Raw genomic sequence first — 20,917 nt, 5'->3', positions numbered from 1 at the left:
TATTTCATTTTTGGTTTTGAAGGTATTTTCACTGGTTATCAATTTTTTCTTTCAGCACTTTAAATGTGTCATTCCACTGTCTTTTGACTTAAACAGTCGGTTAAAAAGTCATCTTTGAAAATTCTTATTATTTCTCTGTAACTAACATGTCTTTTCCCCCTTTTGTTTTTAAGATTATTCTATTTATACGTAGGTTTTAGCACTGTGATCTGGAACTATGTGCTGAGGGAAACATACCAAGAGCAGGCAGACACAGTACTACAGACTCCTACTTAATAAACAGAATCATTAATTATTTCTTTTGGCTTAGTGGTGCTATGAAAAAGTTTCTATCAGTGAGATCATATGATACATGTCTTTCTCGGATTGACTTATTTCGCTCAGCCAAGGAATTCTTAATCTCAGGAAACAAACTGAGGGTTGCTGGAGTGGTGGGGGGTAGGAGGGATGGGGTGGCTGGGTGATAGACATTGGGGAGGGTATGTGCTATGGTGAGCACTGTGAATTGTGCAAGACTGTTGAATCACAGACCTGTACCTCTGAAACAAATAATATATGTTAAAAAAAAAAAAAAGAAGAAGAAGATAGCAGGAGGGGAAGAATGAAGGGGGGGAAATTGGAGGGGGAGAGGAACCATGAGAGACGATGGACTCTGAAAAACAAACTGAGGGTTCTAGAGGGTAGGGGGGGTGGGAGGATGGGTTAGCCTGGTGATGGGTATTAAAGAGGGCACATTCTGCATGGAGCACTGGGTGTTATACGCAAACAATGAATCATGGAGCACTACATCAAAAACTAATGATGTAATGTATGGTGATTAACATAATAAAAAAAAGTTTCTAAAACACTAAGGGTAAGTGTTTGTTATTTATCCTGTTTTGGGTTCACTGAGCTTCTTCCATCAGTGGTCTTAACAGTTTTGAAAAAAGCCATTATGTCTTCAAATATGGCTTCTGCCCCTTTCCCCTATCCATTTCATCAATGTCTTAATCTGCTTGGCTGCTATAACAAAATACCATAGACTAATCAGCTTATAAACAAGAGAAATTTATTTCTCACAGTCTGGAAGCTACAAGTCTGAGATCAAGGTGCCAGGATGATCATATGAGGACCCTCTTTTGTGCTGCAGACTTCCTGCTGTGTTCTCACACAGTGATAGGGGCTAGGGAGCTTTCTGAGGATCTCTCTTATATAAGCATTAATTCCACACATGAAGGCTCCACCCTCATGACCTCAGCACCTTCCTAAAACTTCACATCCTAATACCATTAAACTGGGCATTAGGATTTCAACATGAAATCTGGGGGAACAAACACTCAGACCATAACACTTAGGAACTGCAATTATACATACGTTAAAACATCTGGTTATGTTACTTGTTTTTTATTTTGTTTTTTGTTTCTTTCCATCTTGTTTCCTTAGTGCTTTAAACATATCTTTGCAATAACCCTCTCAGTGGGTACTAGAAAGAAACACAGCAAGTATTTTAGGAAATCATCTCAGTATGCTTGGTCTACATTACTTCCTAAATGGGAAAATGAAAATATTTTCCTCTATGTTTCACAAATAAACCAAAAACTGCCTTGAAAATAAATTAAGATTAGCAAATTACTCCTCCCTTTTAGGGAAAATACTGCAAATTCAGGTCTACCTTCAGTCTCATCCATGAAAGCTATTAAATATGTTCAAGAACTTAGGCGGTCAACAAAAACAGGAGATAGAACAAGGTATACAAGGAAGGTGCTTAATTTGCAAAAAGTATCACTTGGTTATGATAAAATCTTTTTCAGACACCAAATCTTTGTCGATTTGCCACAAATACTTTTTATTTTTTTAAGATTTTATTTATTTATTTGACAGAGAGAGACACAGCGAGAGAGGGTTAGAACACAAGCAGGGGGAGCGGGAGAGGGAGAAGCAGGCTTCCCGCTGAGCAGGGAGCCCGATGCGGGGCTCGATCCCAGGACCCTGGGATCATGACCTGAGCCGAAGGCAGACGCTTAACGACTGAGCCACACAGGCGCCCCTGCCTCAAAAACTTTTTGCTAGTTTAATAATCCTCTGAATGTCTATACATTGTATTATTTATTATTTATCCATAAAAATTTTGAAAGCTTTAAAATTATCCTTAAATATATCTAAATGAAATTACTTTTCCACTATTTACTTAGCCCTATGGAGTTTATAAGCAGTCTCCACTTATTTGATTCTTAAAATGATTCTATGAGGTAAAGTGTAATTATTTACCATTCCCGTTATACAAATGAGAAAACAAAAGCTCAAAACTTAAGTGATTCACCAAAGAGTCATTAAGCTACTAAGTAAATCCTGATAAAATAGAAATTTAAAACCTATGTGCTCCTTCCATTAATCTGCTCAAAAATAAATTGGCCCATGTGCAGATAACAAGTGAAACACAAACTGCCTTTCCTTTTAATTTTTGTACCATTCTTGAGTAAAATTAGGTCAAAGCATGCATGATTATCTTTTTCAAAAGAAAAACCACACCTTAAAGCAATTTTAGCAGTATCAAATTATGTGTAAGTCACCAAATTTTATTTACTGTTACACCAAAATGTACTTAACAAATTATTTCCTAAATGATATTTTAATTGACAATTTTTTAAAGTATTTTTAGAACTAGATTTATACAAAGTAGATTAATATTATAAATATTACCTTTGCAGGAGACCTGTAAACATGCCTCTTTCCTCCTTCAGTAGGCCTTTGAACATTTCTCCTTGGGGAGACTCATAAATACAAATTCCAGACTCAATACCACAAATGGTTAGGAAAAATTTTCAACTATTCCTGGTTTTATTTCAACACTTCTAAGAGGTTTCTGACAAAGTGAAGGACAAAAAAACCTCTAGCAAACCCTCCACTGCCATCCAGCCTTTCTAGATTAGCCGGTGTGTGTGTGTGTGTGTGTGTGTGTGTGTGTGTGTGTGTGTGTGTGTGTGTATAATTTTTTTTTTTTAAGAATTTTAATACAGTTCAAATCAGTGTGCCAGGTTCATTTCAGCTCCTTTGCTGCCAAACCTGGGGGAAGGGACTGCTTCAGTTTCCCTGCCTTCTCTTTATCTGTGATGACCAACATATAAAGGTATATGCTGTATCAAACTTTAAACTTCACATTACCCATATTTTTCTTAATCGACAGATTTGGCATCCTTTAGCCTGCCTGTGAGAAGAAAGTCCTTGATTTCTTCCATTTTGCGAGGCATGGCTATGAGGGGTGCAGCGGAATGTGCAGCTGGCACCACCCAAAAGACCTACCCAGTATATTTTTAAATAAAGTTATTTACAATTATCAATAAACTCTTTTTGAGAATAGTACTGTCAAGTGTTAGATATTCCATCAGAGAAATGGCCACACTCATTTACTGTATGAACACAGATGTTACTTTCCTACATAGCAAGTCATTTCTGTGTTACACTTATGGACAGTATAATCCAGTCCTTCAAATACGGGAAAGAAAAATAAATATCCATATGAAAAGTCCCTTAGTTCTAAGAATAATAAACCACAGCCACTAATATGTTAAAGTAACATTATATAATATCTGTTCTTATTCTACTGTATTGCAACATATAGGACAAACAAGACATGAAGAAAATAAAAATCATCTCTGAAAAATAAGTAGAATTATAAGCTGCTATTTAAATTCAACTATCCAGTGGCGCCTGGGTGGCTCAGTAAGTTAAACATCTGCCTTCGGCTCAGGGCATGATCTCAGGGTCCTGAGACTGAGCCCCACGTAGGGGGCTCCCTGCTCAGCGGGGAGTCTGCTTCTCCCTCTCCCTCTGCCTCTCCCCTCTGCTTCTGCTCTCTCTCGCTCACTCACTCTCTCTCAAATAAATAAATCTTTAAAAAAAAATTTAAATTCAACTATCCGAAAAAAGTCAGTTAATGGTAACTCATGCTTGTTTAAAGTAACTGGCTATGGTTAAGATCCATAATTTGATCCTTACATAAGTCAATTAACTTTGTGCTACCAGGAATATCACTTATTTTTTTTTAAAGATTTTATTTATTTATTTGAGAAAGAGAGAATGAGAGACAGAGAGCATGAGAGGGAAGAGGGTCAGAGGGAGAAGCAGACTCCCTGCTGAGCAGGGAGCCTGATGTGGGACTCGATCCCGGGACTCTAGGATCATGACCGAAGCCGAAGGCAGTCGCTTAACCAACTGAGCCACCCAGGCGCCCCCCAGGAATATCACTTATAACCCTGGACACTCAGAAATAGTCAATATATATTACTGGTCTTATGAAGATTTAGCCAAGATGATAGGTGGTTCAACGCCATCAATCATTGGGAAGGTGGGTCCTGCTGTTTTTTTTCTGAGTAGAAAAATACTTAAGTCAACAAAATTATAATACTTATAAAACACCTCAATAAATTTTATTACCTCCATATTTCCTTTTTTCCTCTCATTTCATGACATTTTTTAATGATTTCTGCTCTTCCTCCTTCTTTTGTTCCAACTCAATACATCTTCCAAGAGTCAAGCACAGAGACTTCTATCGTGGTGGGTAGGCAGTTCCTTTCGTATCAGGCAGACTGACAAAGTAAAACAGTAGTTCTCAATTCTGTAGTTAATTCTTGAATTTGAATTTCTTACTAACAAAGTAAGAAATATGTAACTGTACTTAATGTACTAGAGTAGATTTATGTCATTTCCAAAAATGAATGGGATAGAAAATGGCTTTGTAGTTTATGAGATAGAAATTGCTCACAATTGGGGCGCCTGGGCAGCTCAGTCGGTTACATGTCTGACTCTTGGTTTCAGCTCAGGTCATGATTTCAGGATCCTGGAATTATGCCCCTGTTGGGCTCCTCACTCAGCATGGAGTCTGCTTGTCCTTCTCTCTCTGCTCCTCACCCTTCTCTCTCCCAAATAAATAAAATCTTTAAAAAAAAAGTTGCTCACAATTTTCAGTCCCTCTTATCTACCAGCAACTTAGTCTTCCATATATGAAATTATCTATTCTGTCCTGTGCAAAATAGCAGAAACAAAGTTGAGATCTCTAGAAAATAAAGCTCAATAAAATCTGGTTGGAATATGTGGAGAATAATGGGAGGCCTAGATTTACCAAGAGCAATGACCTGAAAATGTGTATATCAGAAAACAATGATCTGCTGTCTAACACAGACAAAAGAGTTGTCACACTCTTGGTATGCTATTTACAAACACAGTCCCAGGTCTATTTCATCTATGCTGCATCTATAGGAATGGTCTAGAAAGATTTCAATAGGAAAAAATAAGTAGGAAAGGGGAGGGATTATTTCTCTGTACAACAAAGAACAGGTTAAGATTATTGTTTCTTTTATTATTCTGAATCCATCTGTATAAAGGGTAAAGAAAGTCAAAAGGTCACAATCTTTAGATGTGTCTATATGTTCCCATGCAATTTTGTGGTTACAAGTTAGGGAGTGACTAGAATTGTTCCTGTTTCAAAGGTAGGAAATGAGAGGTTATCCTGAGGTCAGGATCTTCTAATGTGGCTCTTGATCTAAATTGTGTTAACTTGCTCTGCTCCAGGATGAAAGCAATTATGACCAGATCAATGTGCTCTGCATCTGGTTAGTCAGCTGCTCCAGAGTAGGCAGCCAGCAAGACAGCTTTGGGGCCCTCTCTGGGCACTGTGCCTCCTAAGATTTGAGTATAGGCCAATCCTTTTGCCCAGTAATTCTTAAAAGATATTCTCAGATCCCCAAGATAAGTAAAATAAACATAAATAGGAAATACCCTCCTTTTAATTTTCCAAGTAAGCTGTAACTGAAGTGTTGCACATTTCTATCTAATATTCACTAGAAAATGAAATATTTTAACGACTCTATATGAAACCTATATACTGGCTCAAATGTCTGCCTTAGAAAATCAACTGATTCCTTGGAAGAGGAAATTTAAAAGGAAGCCACTGTTTTTGTTTTTGTTTTTTTTAAAGAGGGGCAAACAATGCTAGAAAGGAAAAGTGGGTCCCAAAACCTAAGTAACTACAAAATCTTCTTTAAAAATGGCTTGAATACAAAATTTTATAACTGTTGCTATAACTACAAGTGATCTTAAGTACAAAATCCTACTCTTATTGCAAATTCCATGTTAAAGTTTGAAAAAGTGCTTCAGTTCTACAATTAACTTTCTTCCAAGTTAGAGTTCAAGAAAAATGTCTGCAATAGAAGGTACATTCACTGAAAATAAGAACTGGTGAATCAACCAGTCTGCTAATCAAGTTGGTAATACAGGGAATTACAAAAGGGAAAAAAGTACACCTATGTACTCTAAGCATTTTAGCTTGAAACATTCAAATGTGCTTACCAATCTTTTGCTATGAGACCAAGGCCATAGGTCTCATAGCAAAAGATTGGTAAGCACATTTGAATGTTTCAAGCTAAAATGGTAAACTTTACAATGGAATTACACAGATTCCTTAAATAAACTATGTCATGCCAACATGGACTCTACAATTTCTAGGCAATTTCTTTAAACATGAAGGTAAAAGTTAAAAACACCGGTAAAGCAATGAATGCCAAACTCTTCGAGATTTGTATGACCTTTACAGACTTTTAGATGTTTTCCTTACATCCTTTATCAAGTCTTTCCCAAGTTTTCACAGAAATGACTCTCCTTCAATATTTCTCTATTAATATTTCATTGGTTTAGGTAATATTTGATTAAATTATGTAATTACAACAAAGCTGGAATACAACTGTTAAGAAAATGTAAGTTCCAACTAAAGAAAAGCCTACTAGCTACCAGTTAGTATTAAACAAGCCATAGCCATAAGTCAGTAATCTTACAGAGGGAATGAAGGCCAAATTAGTCAGATCTTCTACTACATACCCTCACTTGCTTTCTTAAATGCTATACAAAATTCTCTGCAAGCATGCAACCATCTATGACATCCTAAATACTTTATACGTTAACAAATTTCTAAACTGCACTATAGGATGATTTGAACTTTCCTTTTTAAATGGAGTGATGAACTATAATAAAATTTCCATGCAATTTTAAGTAACATTCTTAACCTAGAGAAGAAACAAACAGATAAAAGGGAAGAACTAAACTCAGTATTAGAGTTAAATGAAAATTTTGTCACATAATCTTTTTCTATTAATCACTGGACCTCTTGTACCTTTTTATATCACAAAGATCACTTTGTATCTTTTAATTCCCTTCACCTATTTTGCTTGTCCACACAACTCCCCTCCCCTCTGGCAACCACTAATTTGTTCTCTGTATTTATAAAATCTATTTCTGGTTTTCATGGGTTTGTTCATTTGTTTTTTTTTTTATATTTCACATATAAGTGAAATCATATGACATGTGCCTTTCTCTGTCTTATTTCCCTCAGCAGAATACCTTCTAGATCCATCCATGTTGTCATGAATGGCAAGATTTCATTCTTTTTTAAGGCTGAGTAATATTCCATTGTATATATTTACCACATCTTCCCTAACTGTTCACTTATCAATGGGCACTTAAGGGGAGTAAGTCGGAGGGGGAGACGATCCATTAGAGACGATGGACTCTGAAAAACAAACTGAGGGTTCTAGAGGGGAGGGGGGAGGGGGATGGGTTAGCCTGGTGATGGGTATTAAAGAGGGCACATTCTGCATGGAGCACTGGGTGTTATGCACAAACAATGAATCATGGAACACTACATCAAAAACTAATGATGTAATGTATGGTGATTAACATAACAATAAAAAATATTTTTTAAAAATGGGCACTTAGGTTGCTGCAAGATCTTGGACGTTGTGAATAATGCTGCCATAAACAAAGGAGTGCATATATCTTTTTGAATTAATGCCCAATCATCTTATTAGCCCATCTCTGTGAATGTGATATCTTTTTTAAAAAAAAATAAAGCTAAATTCCATATGAAAAACTTTCCCAGGGTGCCTGGGTGGCTCAGTTGGTTAAGCTGCCGGCTCTTGATTTCGGCTCAGGTCATGATTTTAGGGTCCTGGGACTGAGCCCCACATCAGGCTCCACACTCAGCGAGAGTCTGCTTGAGGATTCTCTTTCTCCTTCTCCCTCTGCCCCTCCCCCTTGCTCTCTAAAATAAATCTTAAAAAAAAAAAAAGAAAGAAAACTTTTCCTATTTCACTCTTACAATATTGTTTGAAATATGTGGGTGTCTAAGATTTGATTATTTTATAGAAGTTAAAAATAAATATTTACTACAGGATTTGATCTAATGCTTAAAAATCAGTTTGTTTTTTTTCATGCCTTAGGACAAGGTTTATAGTGAGTTCCTAGGCACTTGAATACATGTTCATTTATATGACTGCTTTCATAACAGCAGGCTAAAATTTTGATTAAAACCCAAATCATTAGGTGTGCAAACAATAGGAAAGAAAACCTAATGGTACTCACCAAGGCTCTCCACAACTCATGAATAGTAAGAGACAGTAAAATGGGTATGAATTAATCATTACTGAACTCCAGAATGTATTTTACTCTAATTAACTTTACTCAAATATTGGGGGGTAGGGAGAGAGAAATCATCATGAAATTACAGTGAGTGAGAATGTTCAAGGTAATAGATTTAAAAAGTGCCTAGAGCATTAAAATTCTTCTCATTGAGTTCAAAATAGACCCTCTTTGTGGTTCCAACTGCTTCCAAATATATGGATTCTTTTACCAAGAGGAAACAAAAAGGTCTTTTTTGACTCTGAGATTTGATTTTTACCTGGAAATTAAAAAGTGGCAGCATAAGTCTCTTGTTTTAAGCCTATCACTCCAATTAAGGTTTTCCCTGGAGCCCTAATGCGTATTTACTTTCTGTGTACACATTTCGTTAGCATTACTATCTATCTCTCTGACATCCTAAGTGATACAAAAGGGCAGAGAAAGTTTTCTATTTTTTCTATTCTTTCTGTATACAAAAAAGATTAAATTTAATGATTTTCACTGATGGTTCAAAAGACTTAGCTCTCAATAATCAACACCCTAGAATGCAATAATATTTATAGTTTATTATAAAACCCGACACTGGTTTTGACACAAAATTTAAGGACAACTTGAGACAGATTTATTTGAGCAATCTCTTAATATTAAAATATGAGCAACCTTTTGTTTATAAAGTTAACCAGGCAATTCACAAGTTTATGTCCCTATATACTAGCAACCATGTCCTTCAAAAATGATTACAAATGTACATAAAATGACTAGTACCTAATGATATCAACAACTTTTTTTCCTCAAATGAGGTTTAAGTTCACGTACTTCCCTACCCATTAATTTCTCTAGCAACATCATGTAAGAAGGTGTCTATCATGAATTTAAGGGGGGGAAAATACTTTAAAAAAATCATTAATGTGAATTTAGGTAAAATGCATTTTAACTGCTAAGAGATCTGTTTTTATCAATTGTCTCCTCTTATACAAGTGAAAGCACTAAAATGTGCTATAACAATAACAAGGGAATAAAAAAAATTCACCTTCCACATTATATAATTTTTCAGCCATCATTTTAAAATATAAGATCTCTATAAGACTACCAGAAGTTAGTATAATCAAGGAAATAATATCTTTTCCCCTTTTTATGTAATAAAGTAGTAAATAGAACTATGTGCCAATCTGTTCTAGCACTCTACTTACATTAACTCTTTTAACCATCATAGTAACGCTATAAAATTATTTAAATTATATATTCATTTTACTTATCTAAAGAAATTTAGTCACTGGTGAGTTAAAAATTCACTGTTACAGCTAGTAAGCAGAAGAGCCAGTGGGAACCCAAACAGTATAAGGCCCTACCCAAGTCCATGTTTTTACTGCTACATAACATCACCCATCTCACACACAGACTAACTCAATAAATAAATGCCTGGCTGCTTAATAATTTTTCTTCTAGGAGTTATAAAAATCAGTGACTGAGAAATAAGGTACAAATTAATCCTTTTTCCTTGGGGCGCCTGGGTGGCTCAGTTGTTAAGTGTCTGCCTTCGGCTCAGGTCATGATTCTGGGGTCCTGGGATCGAGCCCCACATCGGGCTCCCTGCTTGGCGGGAAGCCTGCTTCTCCCTCTCCCACTCCCCCTGCGTGTGTTCCCTCTCTCGCTGTGTCTCTCTCTGTCAAATAAATAAAATCTTTAAAACAAAACAAAAGAAAAAAAACAAATTAATCCTTTTTCCTTTCCTTTTCCTACTTCTCTACCTACAGAATTAGGTATTCCTCACACTATGCTCTCATAATCTTTACGCATATCTTTTATATAGCAGCTTCCTACCTAATAAGTTTAAGCACATGATTATAAACACTTTCAGAGAAGGAAGGACATGTTGCTGTTTGTGTTTTGAAACCCCACTCATTTCCTTGTGCAGGGCCTAGCTTTAAGAAGGACCAAGTACGGGCACCTGGGTGGCTCAGCTGGTTAAGCAACTGCCTTCAGCTCAGGTCATGATCCTGGAGTCCCGGGATCGAGTCCCACGTCAGGCTCCCTGCTCTGTGGGGAGTCTGCTTCTCCCTCTGACCCTCTTCCCTCTCGTGCTCTCTATCTCTCATTCTCTCTCTCTCAAATAAATAATAAAATAAAATCTTTAAAAAAAAAAAAAAAAAAAGAAGGACCAAGTACTGGACAGAACAGAATGGAGGGCAGTGAAGAAAAAAAAAAAAAGGCACTCTTTAGAATAACTTATAAACAAGGGAGACCCACATCTTATTGAGTTTAAAATATTTTGCATATTTAATCAAATAGTCCAAAATGTATGCAACAAAACTGGAACATTTTCCAACAAAATTGGAAAAACTGTTTTTCACTAACTTCTAGTAACATTAAGGTTTTATTAGCAACTGAATATAACTCTTATCATTTTTGATCCCCATGAAAGCCTTATGAGTTGATACTGCTCTGCCCATTTTACAAATGAGGAAATAGACTCAAAAATTTTAACAAATTTACCTGAGATCACATAGCTTGCAAGTCTGGCCATTTCCAATTGATAGTTCCAAGTGACATTAAAAAGGAGGGACGGGTACAAAAGAACCAAAGCCTATAGCTCTGAAGCTATTCAAAGTAGAAGATACCCAGGAGTAGATTCCAAATTAGAATTTGTTGAGTTACTGGAGCTTAACAAAAATTGCCCCTAAGAATATCCAAGTGAGAGAGGAAGGTCAAGTGCAGGATTAGGATCCAATTTCATTTTGATCTAAAGCAGAGGTTCTCAAAGTGTAGTCTGTGAAATCTTTACAAGAGGGTTGGGTCCTGAGATCAAAATTATTTTTACAATGATTCTAAGAAGTTATTTGCCTTTTTCACTTTTCTCTCAAGTCTTCAGTGGAGTTTTCCAAAAACTACACTGCATGGAATATTGCAACAGACTGAAAGGCAAAAGTAGATGTGAGAATCCAGCTGTTTTCTATTAAGCTAGACATGAAAGAGATTTACAAACATGAAAAACAATGCTAATATTCTTGCCATGTTTTAAAGTTATTTCTTATTTAAAATATGTGCTGTGATATATTAATTTGTAATGTTTCTTAATTTCAAGTAAATTAACATTAAAGAACATAAAGTCCAGAAACCAAAAAGGTTGAAAAGCTGCTGCTCTAGATTGAGGATGGAAGATGGTGGCACAGGATGAAAACCCTAGGCTCACCTTGTCCCATGAATACAACTATGTAACTATCAAGTCACCCTAAATACCCCAGAAACTGACCCCCAAGACTGGCAGAACAAACTCCACAACTAAAAGTAGAGAAGAGGCCACACTAAGAAGGTAGGAAGTGTAGACACAGTTTGGGAGAGAAACAGATCTTAGCCACTGAGGTGGGAAGGGAGACACAGCTGCAGAGAAGGGTGAAAGACAGCCCAGTACCCAGGGGAGCACACAGGGACAATCAATCCCTACAGCAATTGGCTTGGAAAGCAAGAAGGGCCAAATATCCTGAGTTCTTGCAACTACCAGGGTTAAAGCCTGGAATTTTAATGGTCAGCAGGCTTGGCTGGGATAGAGCCCTAAGGGCACTGTGCTGCGCTTGGAGAGAATGTAGGCAAACAACCCATGGACGTACAGCATGGAAACAGCGATCTTAAGAGCTCCTGGGGCACACAGTGGGAGTTTATTTGCTCATCTTGGAGCATGTCCCAGAGAGGCAGCCTTCATGGAGAGGCTACATTTCCCTCCCCCACACTTCAGTATAAGCAAAGGCCCCCTGAGGAGATCAGTGCAGTACCACCACTGGCTACCTAACTTGCTTACACCAAGCCCTGCCCTCCGATGCTCCAGTGGAACCGCCCTTTCCAGTCTCACTTGCCTCAGTCTCAGCAAGGTGGGTACCCTCCCCAATAAGACCAGCCCAAATTCCTACCCACACCCAGTCTCTCAACCTAGGAGTTTTGTGCGGCCTCAGTTCTGGCGGCAGTGGCAACAGGTCTCATTTCACAAGCAGATCAGAGTACACCTAGTTAAAACTCACCACATTCTGGTCAGGGACAAACACTGCCCACAGCAGGCAAGGAAAGCTTCTTCACACAACTGACCTGAAGGATAAAACAGCCAGAACACAACAGCAGAGTGCACACAACACACACTGGAGGCACTCCCTAAAGTGCCAGGCCCTGGGAAACAGGGGACACTACATAGCAGGGCATTAGAGAATCTCTTTTCCTAAGGCCATTAACTTTAAAAACAGGAGACCTAAGCTGACTTTCCTAACACAAGAAACAGACACAAAGACTTAGACAAAATGAGAAGACAAAGAAAACTGTCCCAAATGAAAGAACAGGAAAAGGCAATGGCCAGAGATCTAAGCAAAACAGATATAAGTAACACACCTGAGGCAGAATTTTAAAAAATGATCATAAGGACACTCACTGAACTTGAGAAAAAAGTGGAAGACATGAGTAAGACCGTTAACAGAGAGATAAAGAATAACATAGCAGAAATAAAGGGTTCAATAAACAAAATAAGCAACACTTGATGGAATGAATAGCAGGCTGGAAGAAGCAGAGGAACGAATTACTGACTGAGAAGACAGAGTAATGGAAAGTAATGAAGCTGAACAAAAGAGAGAAAAAAGAATTATGCAAAATGAGAATAGACTTAGGGAACATAGTAACTTCATCAAATGTAATAACATCCAAATCATAGGAGTCCAAGAAGAAGAGAGGAGAAAAAAGGGGACAGAAAATTCATTTGGATAATAACTAAAAACTTCCCTAATCTGGGGAAGGAAACATATATAGGAGGCACAGAGAACTTTGATCAAAATCAACAAAAGCAGATTCATACCAAGACATATTGTAGTTAAATTGGCAAAATATAGTGACAAAATTTTAAAAACAGAAAGACAAAAGGAGGCAGTAACTTAAAAGAGAAAACCCACAAGGCTAGCAGGGGATTTTTCAGCAGAAACGTTCCAAGACAGAAGGGCCTGGCATGATACATTCAAAGTGCCGAATGGGAAAAATCAAGTCAAAAAGACTATTAGCAAGGCTATCATTCAAAATAGGAGAGATAAAGAGCTTTCCAGACCAAAACCAAACGAAACAAAATTAAACTAAAGGAGTTCATGACCACCAAACAAGCCCAGCAAGAAACATTAAAGGGGACTCTCTTGAGTGGAAAGGAGAGACCAAAAGTGACAGAATAAAGGTAGGAAACACAAAAGCAGTAAAAATGAATATTTCTCTAAAAAAAAAAACAGTCAAGAAACTCACAAAATAAAAGATGTAAAATATAATAATATATACCTAAGATGTGGGGAGGAGAGGAATAAAGAATGGGTTCAAACTTAAATGACCATCAACAACACAGACTGCTATATGCAGAAGAAATTATATACAAACCTGATGGTAACCATATATCAAAAACCACTAATAAATATGCAAAGAATAAAGAGAAAGAAATCCACATGTATCACTAAAGTAAATCAGCAAACCATGGAAGAGAGAAAGACAAGAGGTTCACAAAAAATCTTAAGAAAAAAACATAAAACAATAAAATGACAAATATGTATCTATCAATAATTACTCTGAATTTAATTGGACTAAATGCTATCAAAAAACACAGGGTGACAGAATGGATAAAAACACAAACAAAAAAAACAAGACTCATCTTAAAAATGAGACTCATTTTAGACCCAAAGACGCCAGCAGATTGAAAGTGAGGGGATGAAGAAACATTTATCATACAAATGGATGTCAAAATAAAGCTGGAGTAGCAATAATTATATCTGACAAAATAGATTTTAAAACAAAGACTAACAAGAGACAAAGGACATTATATAATAATAAAGCAGACAATCCAACAAGAAGATATAACAATTGTAAATATTTATGCACCAAACACAGAAGCACCCAAATACATAAAACAGTTTAACAAACACAGAGGAACTAATCAATAATGATACAATAATGTAGGGGACTTTAACAGCCCACTTATATTAATGGACTAGATCATCTAAACAGAAAATCAACAAGGAAACAATGGCTTTCAATGACACATTGGACCAGATGGATTTAACAGATACATTCAGAACATTCCATCCTAAAACAGTAGAATATACACTCTTTTCAAGTGCACATAAAACATTCTCCAGAACAGATCACATATTGGCCCACAAAACAAGTCTCAACATATTCAGAGCATCAAAGTCATACCATGCATCTTTTCTGACCACAAGGCTATGAAACTAGAAGTCAACCACAAGAAAAAAATCTGGAAAGAGCACAAATACATGGATAAAAAACATGCTACTAAGCAATGAATGGGTCAACCAGAAAATAAAAGAAGAAATAAAAAAAGTACAAGGAAACAAATGAAAATGAAAACACAATGGTCCAAAACTTTAGGGACACAGCAAAACAGTTCTAAGAGAGAAGTTTATAGCAATACAGACCTACCTCAAGAAGCAAGAAAAATCTCAAATAACTTTACACCTAACAGAGTTAGAAAAAGAACCAACCAAAACCCAGCAGAACAAAGGAAATAATAAACATTAGAGCAGAAATAAATATAGAAACTAAAGAAAACAACAGATCAATGAAATCAGGAACTGCTTCTTTGGGGAAAAAAATATCAATATAACTGATAAACTTCTAAACAGACTTATGAAGAAAAAAAAGAGAAATGGCCCCAATAAATAAAATCACAAATGAGAGAGAATAAAAAAATACCACAGAAATACAATTACAAGGGAATATTATAAAAAACTATATGCCAACAAATTGGACAAACTAGAGAAGATGGTTAATTCCTAGAAACATATAAACTACCAAAACTGAAACAAGAAGAAATACAAAACCTGAACAAACCAATACCCGGCAAAGAAATTGAATCAATAATCAAAAAACTCCCAACAACCAAAAGTTCAAGACCAGATGGCTTCACAAGCAAATTCTACTAAACATTTAAAGAAGAGTATGCCTAGTCTTCTCACATTATTCCAAAAAACAGAAAAGGAAGGAAAACTTCCAAATTCATTCTGTGAGGCCAGCATTGCCATGATACCAAAACCAGATAAAGACACCACCACAAAAGAGAACTATGGGCCAAAATCCCGGATGAACACAGATGCAAAAATCCTCAACAAAATACTTGCAAACCAGATCCAACAATACATTACAAAAATCATTCCCCACGATCAAGTGGGATTTATTCCTGGGGTGTAAAGGTGGTTCAATCTTCACAAATCAATCAATGTGACACATCACATCAATATGAGAAAGAAGGGGCACCTGGCTGGTTCAGTAGGTGGAGCATGCAACTCTTGATAAGTTCAAGTCCCGTGTCGGGTGTATACATTACTTAAAAATAAAATCTTAAAAAAAATAACAGAAAGGATAAAAACCATGTATCATTTCAATAGATGCAGAAAAAGCATTTGACAAAGTACAACACCCATTCATGATAAAAACTCCCAACAAAGTAGTTTTAGAGGGAATATAACTCAACATTATAAAGGCCTCATATGAAAAACCCATAGCTAAGATCATCCTAAATGGGGGAAAAAAACAGCTTTTTCCTCTACAGTCAGAAATAAGACAGGGATGTCCACTCTCATCACCTGGACTCAACATAGTGCTGGAATTCCTAGCCACAGCAATCAACAACAAAAAGAAATAAAAGGCATCCAAATAGGTAAGGAAGAAGTAAAACTTTCACTATTTGCAGATGACATAATACCATACATAGAAAACCCTAAAGACTCCACCAAAAAACTGCTAGAACTGATAAAACAAATTCAGTAAAGCTGCAGGATACAAAACTAATGTATAGAAATCTGTTGCATTTCTATACATTAATAATGAAGCAACAGAAAGAGAAATTAAGAAAACAATCTCATTTACAATTGCACCAAAAAATACTAAGATACCTAGGAATAAATCTAACCAAAAAGGTGGGGAAAGACCTGTATTCTGAAAACTATAAAACACTGATGAAAGAAACTGAAGATGACACAAAGAAATGGAAAGATATTCCATGCTCAAGGACTGGAAGAATAAATATTGTTAAAATGTCTATACTATCCAATCTACACATTCAATACAAACCCTATCAAAATACTAACAGCATTTTTCAAAGAACTAGAACAAACAATCCTAAAATTTGTATGGAACCACAAAAGACCAAATAGCCAAAGCGATCTTGAAAAAGCAAAGCAAAGCTGGAGGCATCAAAATTCTGGACTTGAAGTCACATTCAAAGCTGCAGTAATCAAAACAGTATGGTACTGGCACAAAAATGGACACAGAGCAATAGAACAGAACAGAAAACCCAGAAATGAACCCACAATTATATGGTCAATTAATCTTTGACAAAGCAGGAAAGAATATCCAATGGAAAAAGTTTCTTCAACAAATGTTAGGAAAACCAGACAGCAAAGTGCACAAGAAAATAACTGGCCCACTTTCTTGCACCATACACAAAAAGAAATGCAAAATGGATTAAAGACCTAAATATGAGGCCTGAAACCATAAAAATCCTAGAAGAGAACAAAGGCAGTAAATTCTTCAACATAGGCCAAAGCAACATTTTTCTAGATATGTCTCCTGAAACAAGGGATATAAAAGCAAAGATAAATTATTGGGACTACATGAAATTAGAAAGCTTTGCACCGCAAAGGAAACACTCAGCAAAACTGAAAGGCAACCTATGAAACGGGATAAGGTATCTGCAAATGACATACACAATAAAGCCTTAATATCCAAACTATATGAAGAACTTAAAAAGCTCAACCACCAAAAAACAAAAAATCCAATAGAAAATGGGCAGAAGATGCCTGGGTGGCTCAGTCAGTTGAGCATCTGACTTGGTTTTGGCTCAGGTCCTGATCTCACAGGTCATGGGATCTGACCCCGTGTCTAGTTCCATGCTTAGTGTGCGTCTGCCTGGGTATTCTCTCCCTCTGCCCCTTCCCCTGCTCATGCGTGCTCTCTCTAGAATAAATAAATCTTAAAAAAAAAGAGAGAAAGAGAGAATGGGCAGAAGAAATAAACAGACATTTCTCCAAAGACATACAGATGATCTATGGACACATGAAAAAAAGATGTTCATCATCACTTAACATCAGGGAAATGCAAATCAAAACTACAATGAAATATCACCTCACACCTGTCAGAACAGCTAAAATCAACATCACAAGAAACAACGTGTTGGCAGGGATGTGGAGCAAAAGGAAACCTCTGCCTTGTTGGTGAGGATGCAAACCAGTGCAGCCACTGTGGAAAACAGTATGAAGATGCCTCAAAAAGTTAAAAATAGAACTACCCTATGACCCAGGAATTGCACTACTGGGTATCTACCCAAAGAATACAAACTAAATCAAAGGGATACATGCACCCATATGTTTATAGCAGCATTATTAACAACAGCCAAATTATGGAAGCAGCCCAAGTATCCACTAATAGATAAATGGATAAAGAAGTGATATACATATATGTACATATATATAATGGAATATATATATATAATGGATGCATATATATATAATGGAATATTATTCAGCCATAAAAAAGGATATCTTGCCACTTGCAACAACATGGATGGAGCTAGAGAACATAATGCCTAGTGAAATAAGTTAGTCAAAGAAAGACAAATAACATATTTTACTCACATGTGGAATTTAAGAAAGAAAACAAATCAGCAAAGGGAAAAAGAGAAAGACAAATCAAGAAACAGACTCTTAACTATAGAGAACTGATGGTCACAAGAGGTGAGGGAGGTGGGGGGATGGGTTAAATAGATGATGGGGAATAAGCAGCACACTTGTGATGAGCACTGGGTGGTATGTGGTATTGCTGAATCAGTATATTGTACACTTGAAACTAGTATGTATGTTAACCAGCTGGAATTTAAATAAAGCCTTAGAGAGCCAAAAACATAAAAAATAAATAAATAAAACACACTTGGATTAAAACAGAAAAAAAAAAAAGCTGCTGCTCTAAGGACATTCTCAACCAATCCTCAAATCTAAAATCTGGTCTTCTAGGGTGCCTGGGTGGCTCAGTTGGTTAAGCGACTGCCTTTGGCTCAGGTCATGATCCTGGAGTCCCTGGATCAAGTCCCGTATCGGGCTCCCTGCTAGGCGGGGGGTCTGCTTCTCCCTCTGACCCTCCCCCCATCTCATGTGCTCTCTTTCTCTCTCTCTCAAATAAATAAATAAAATCTTTAAAAAATAAAATAAAATCTGGTCTTCTAAATTGATTTATTCACCAGAATTAAGTGGGTTATGTAAATGTAAAGTTCCTGGGTTTCACCATATTATAAACTCCTTAAGGACAGAAATATTTAAATCTTTGTGTCCCTCCCTACCCCCATCCTATCACTCATATCCCCCCAAAATTGGCTATATCAAGCCAGATTATTTCTCACTGCATCTTTCTAAATTAATGCTATACTTTATCCTTAAGCATATTAAGGATTCTACAGTCCCACATCATCTCAAAATGAACTGTACAGGAAACTGAAAAGATGAGACTTTACCACATGGTGACACATGATGACCCAATATAAAGATACCCTGTGAGGTTCAGCTAGTCATTCACTCTTTTAAACACCTCCTAAACTCCAACAATAAGAAATTTAAAAAGCATTATGGGAACTTCAATAGAAAGAGGTAAAAATATTTAGATATTTAAAAGGTCATATGACACATTTTTCAATTACCACAAAATAAAGGATTATTTATTGTCTTCTATAGATTTTCAAAGCTCAAATCTCACAAAATCTCCCACTTTGTAAATATTCATGTAGGTTCACTGAAAATGTTCTTAGCCATGCCCAGTACAAGGTAAATATGAATTTGCTCTTAATGTTAAAAAAAAAAAAGCATGTAGGCAACTTTCTAACTTTTCTCACCAAAACATATCTCAACAACTGAATGTGCTACTCTGTCACTGATGACACAATAACAGTTTATCACATTTTTTAAAAACTAGCTCTTTATTAAACTTTTCATAAGACAAATCCTACTAAATAGTGACCAACTTTCCTTGCAACAGTGGAAGACTTGACAAAATGTTAAAAATGCCAGGACTCTTCCACTTTTTGGTAGTTTTTGTTTCTATGAAGTGCTAAATTAGACTAATATGAAATGAAAAAAGAGGGCAAAATGTGCATACCCATTAATAATGACTTTTTAAAAAAGATTTCCTATGAGGATAGAGAAAAATATTTAAAAACAGTAATGTCTGAATTAACCAGACTTCTGTCAAATAGGATACTGTTCTTCAACCTGAATTGCTCCCTTAAAAGGAATTAAATGGATTCTAGTTAATCAAAGATTGAGTATACGGACCTAGATCCTTTCTTCTTTGCTTCACTATTGCTTAATATCTGTTAAATCTTGTTCCTCAAAAGCTGAAAGGTAACATATTCCTACATTTAATTAACATCTGGTAAAATGTGAATTACATACAACGGCAGCATTGGTTGACCAAGGGTTTGTAACATACAGGAAGTCCATTTGGTTCAGCAAAAATTGAGAATAAGCCTAATTCGATTCAAATCCTGACTCCTTCATATAGACACTGGGGAAAGTGAGAAGTACGACACTGAGAAATCCAACCTTAGTTATTCCCTCTTTGGAGAAGGAAATAAAAAACTACCTCAAAAAGATGTGAGATATAAATTAGAATGTATGGACTATACCTAGCACACTGTAGGCATTCAACAAATGTTACTTCTTCCACTAAACACTCCCGAAGTATTAACACCAAATACATGTACTGTATATAAAATTGCAGTCTATATACACCACTGACCTCTCCTCAATCACAGTCAAAATGAGAGATTAACTTTTATGGGGTAATGTGGGAGCGAGTTAGTAAAATTATTTATAAGAAAATATTCTCAATTTCAAATAACTACCCTGCAAACAGAATTTCCCATCAGGCAATTCTTATGTAAAGAATGTCATGATAAACTGACTAGTTTTGTGAACAGTCTGTATTTTGTACAAGCACAGAACTATTGAATGAAAATTCATCACTGGGGTCAACAGGTCTTTCTCCACCCAGACATATAAGGCCTTCGTGTTCTGACCCCACTACTTTTCAGCCACGTCTTCAGAGATCACATTACAATATCCTGGTTTTCTTCCAACCTCTCCAGCTGCTCCTTTACAGGTTTGCACACGCATGTGCATGCACACATACACCCCACATATAGCTATTAGGCACTAGAACTTCTAAGGCCAAAGTATTTTTCTTCTCACTCTATACTTCTTCCTCAGGCAAACTCATCTAGGTACATGGATTCAATATAAACAGTAACTCCCAAATTTCTATCTCTGATCCTTTTATAGCTCTTTTCTTAGCTGCAGGCTCCTGTATCCTACTGCCTACTTAGGTGTCTCAGACACCTTAATTATAAAAGTTAGGCCTCATTCTTTAGGGGAAATCATTCAATGTCAAACCCCTCACCAAGGGAATATATTGTCTGAGTAGCTGGTCCTAA

General features: G+C 36.4%; 1 protein-coding gene and 1 pseudogene across 5 annotated transcripts in view; both read right to left on the bottom strand.

Annotated features, from left to right (window-relative positions):
* Positions 1–20,917, bottom strand: part of CDK17 (cyclin dependent kinase 17) — a 113,263-nt gene that overhangs the window by 74,959 nt on the left and 17,387 nt on the right. Inside the window, exon 1 of one of the 5 annotated variants that reach the window (XM_073900470.1) lies at positions 4,414–4,892. The exons of the other annotated variants lie outside the window; for them this stretch is intronic. The gene's annotated coding sequence lies outside the window, so the exon portion shown is untranslated. Of the gene's footprint in view, positions 1–4,413; positions 4,893–20,917 lie in introns of those variants that run through there. 5 annotated transcript variants of the gene reach the window in all.
* Positions 3,017–4,064, bottom strand: LOC112831143 (large ribosomal subunit protein eL38 pseudogene; annotated as a pseudogene).

This window comes from Callorhinus ursinus, unplaced genomic scaffold, assembly GCF_003265705.2.
Source record: "Callorhinus ursinus isolate GAN/ISIS: 27379988/994484 unplaced genomic scaffold, GSC_fseal_2.0 scaffold14, whole genome shotgun sequence".
NCBI lineage: Eukaryota > Metazoa > Chordata > Mammalia > Carnivora > Otariidae > Callorhinus > Callorhinus ursinus.
The sequence above is the reverse complement of the archived record's forward strand: the minus strand, read 5'-3'. Positions and strand labels throughout refer to the sequence as shown.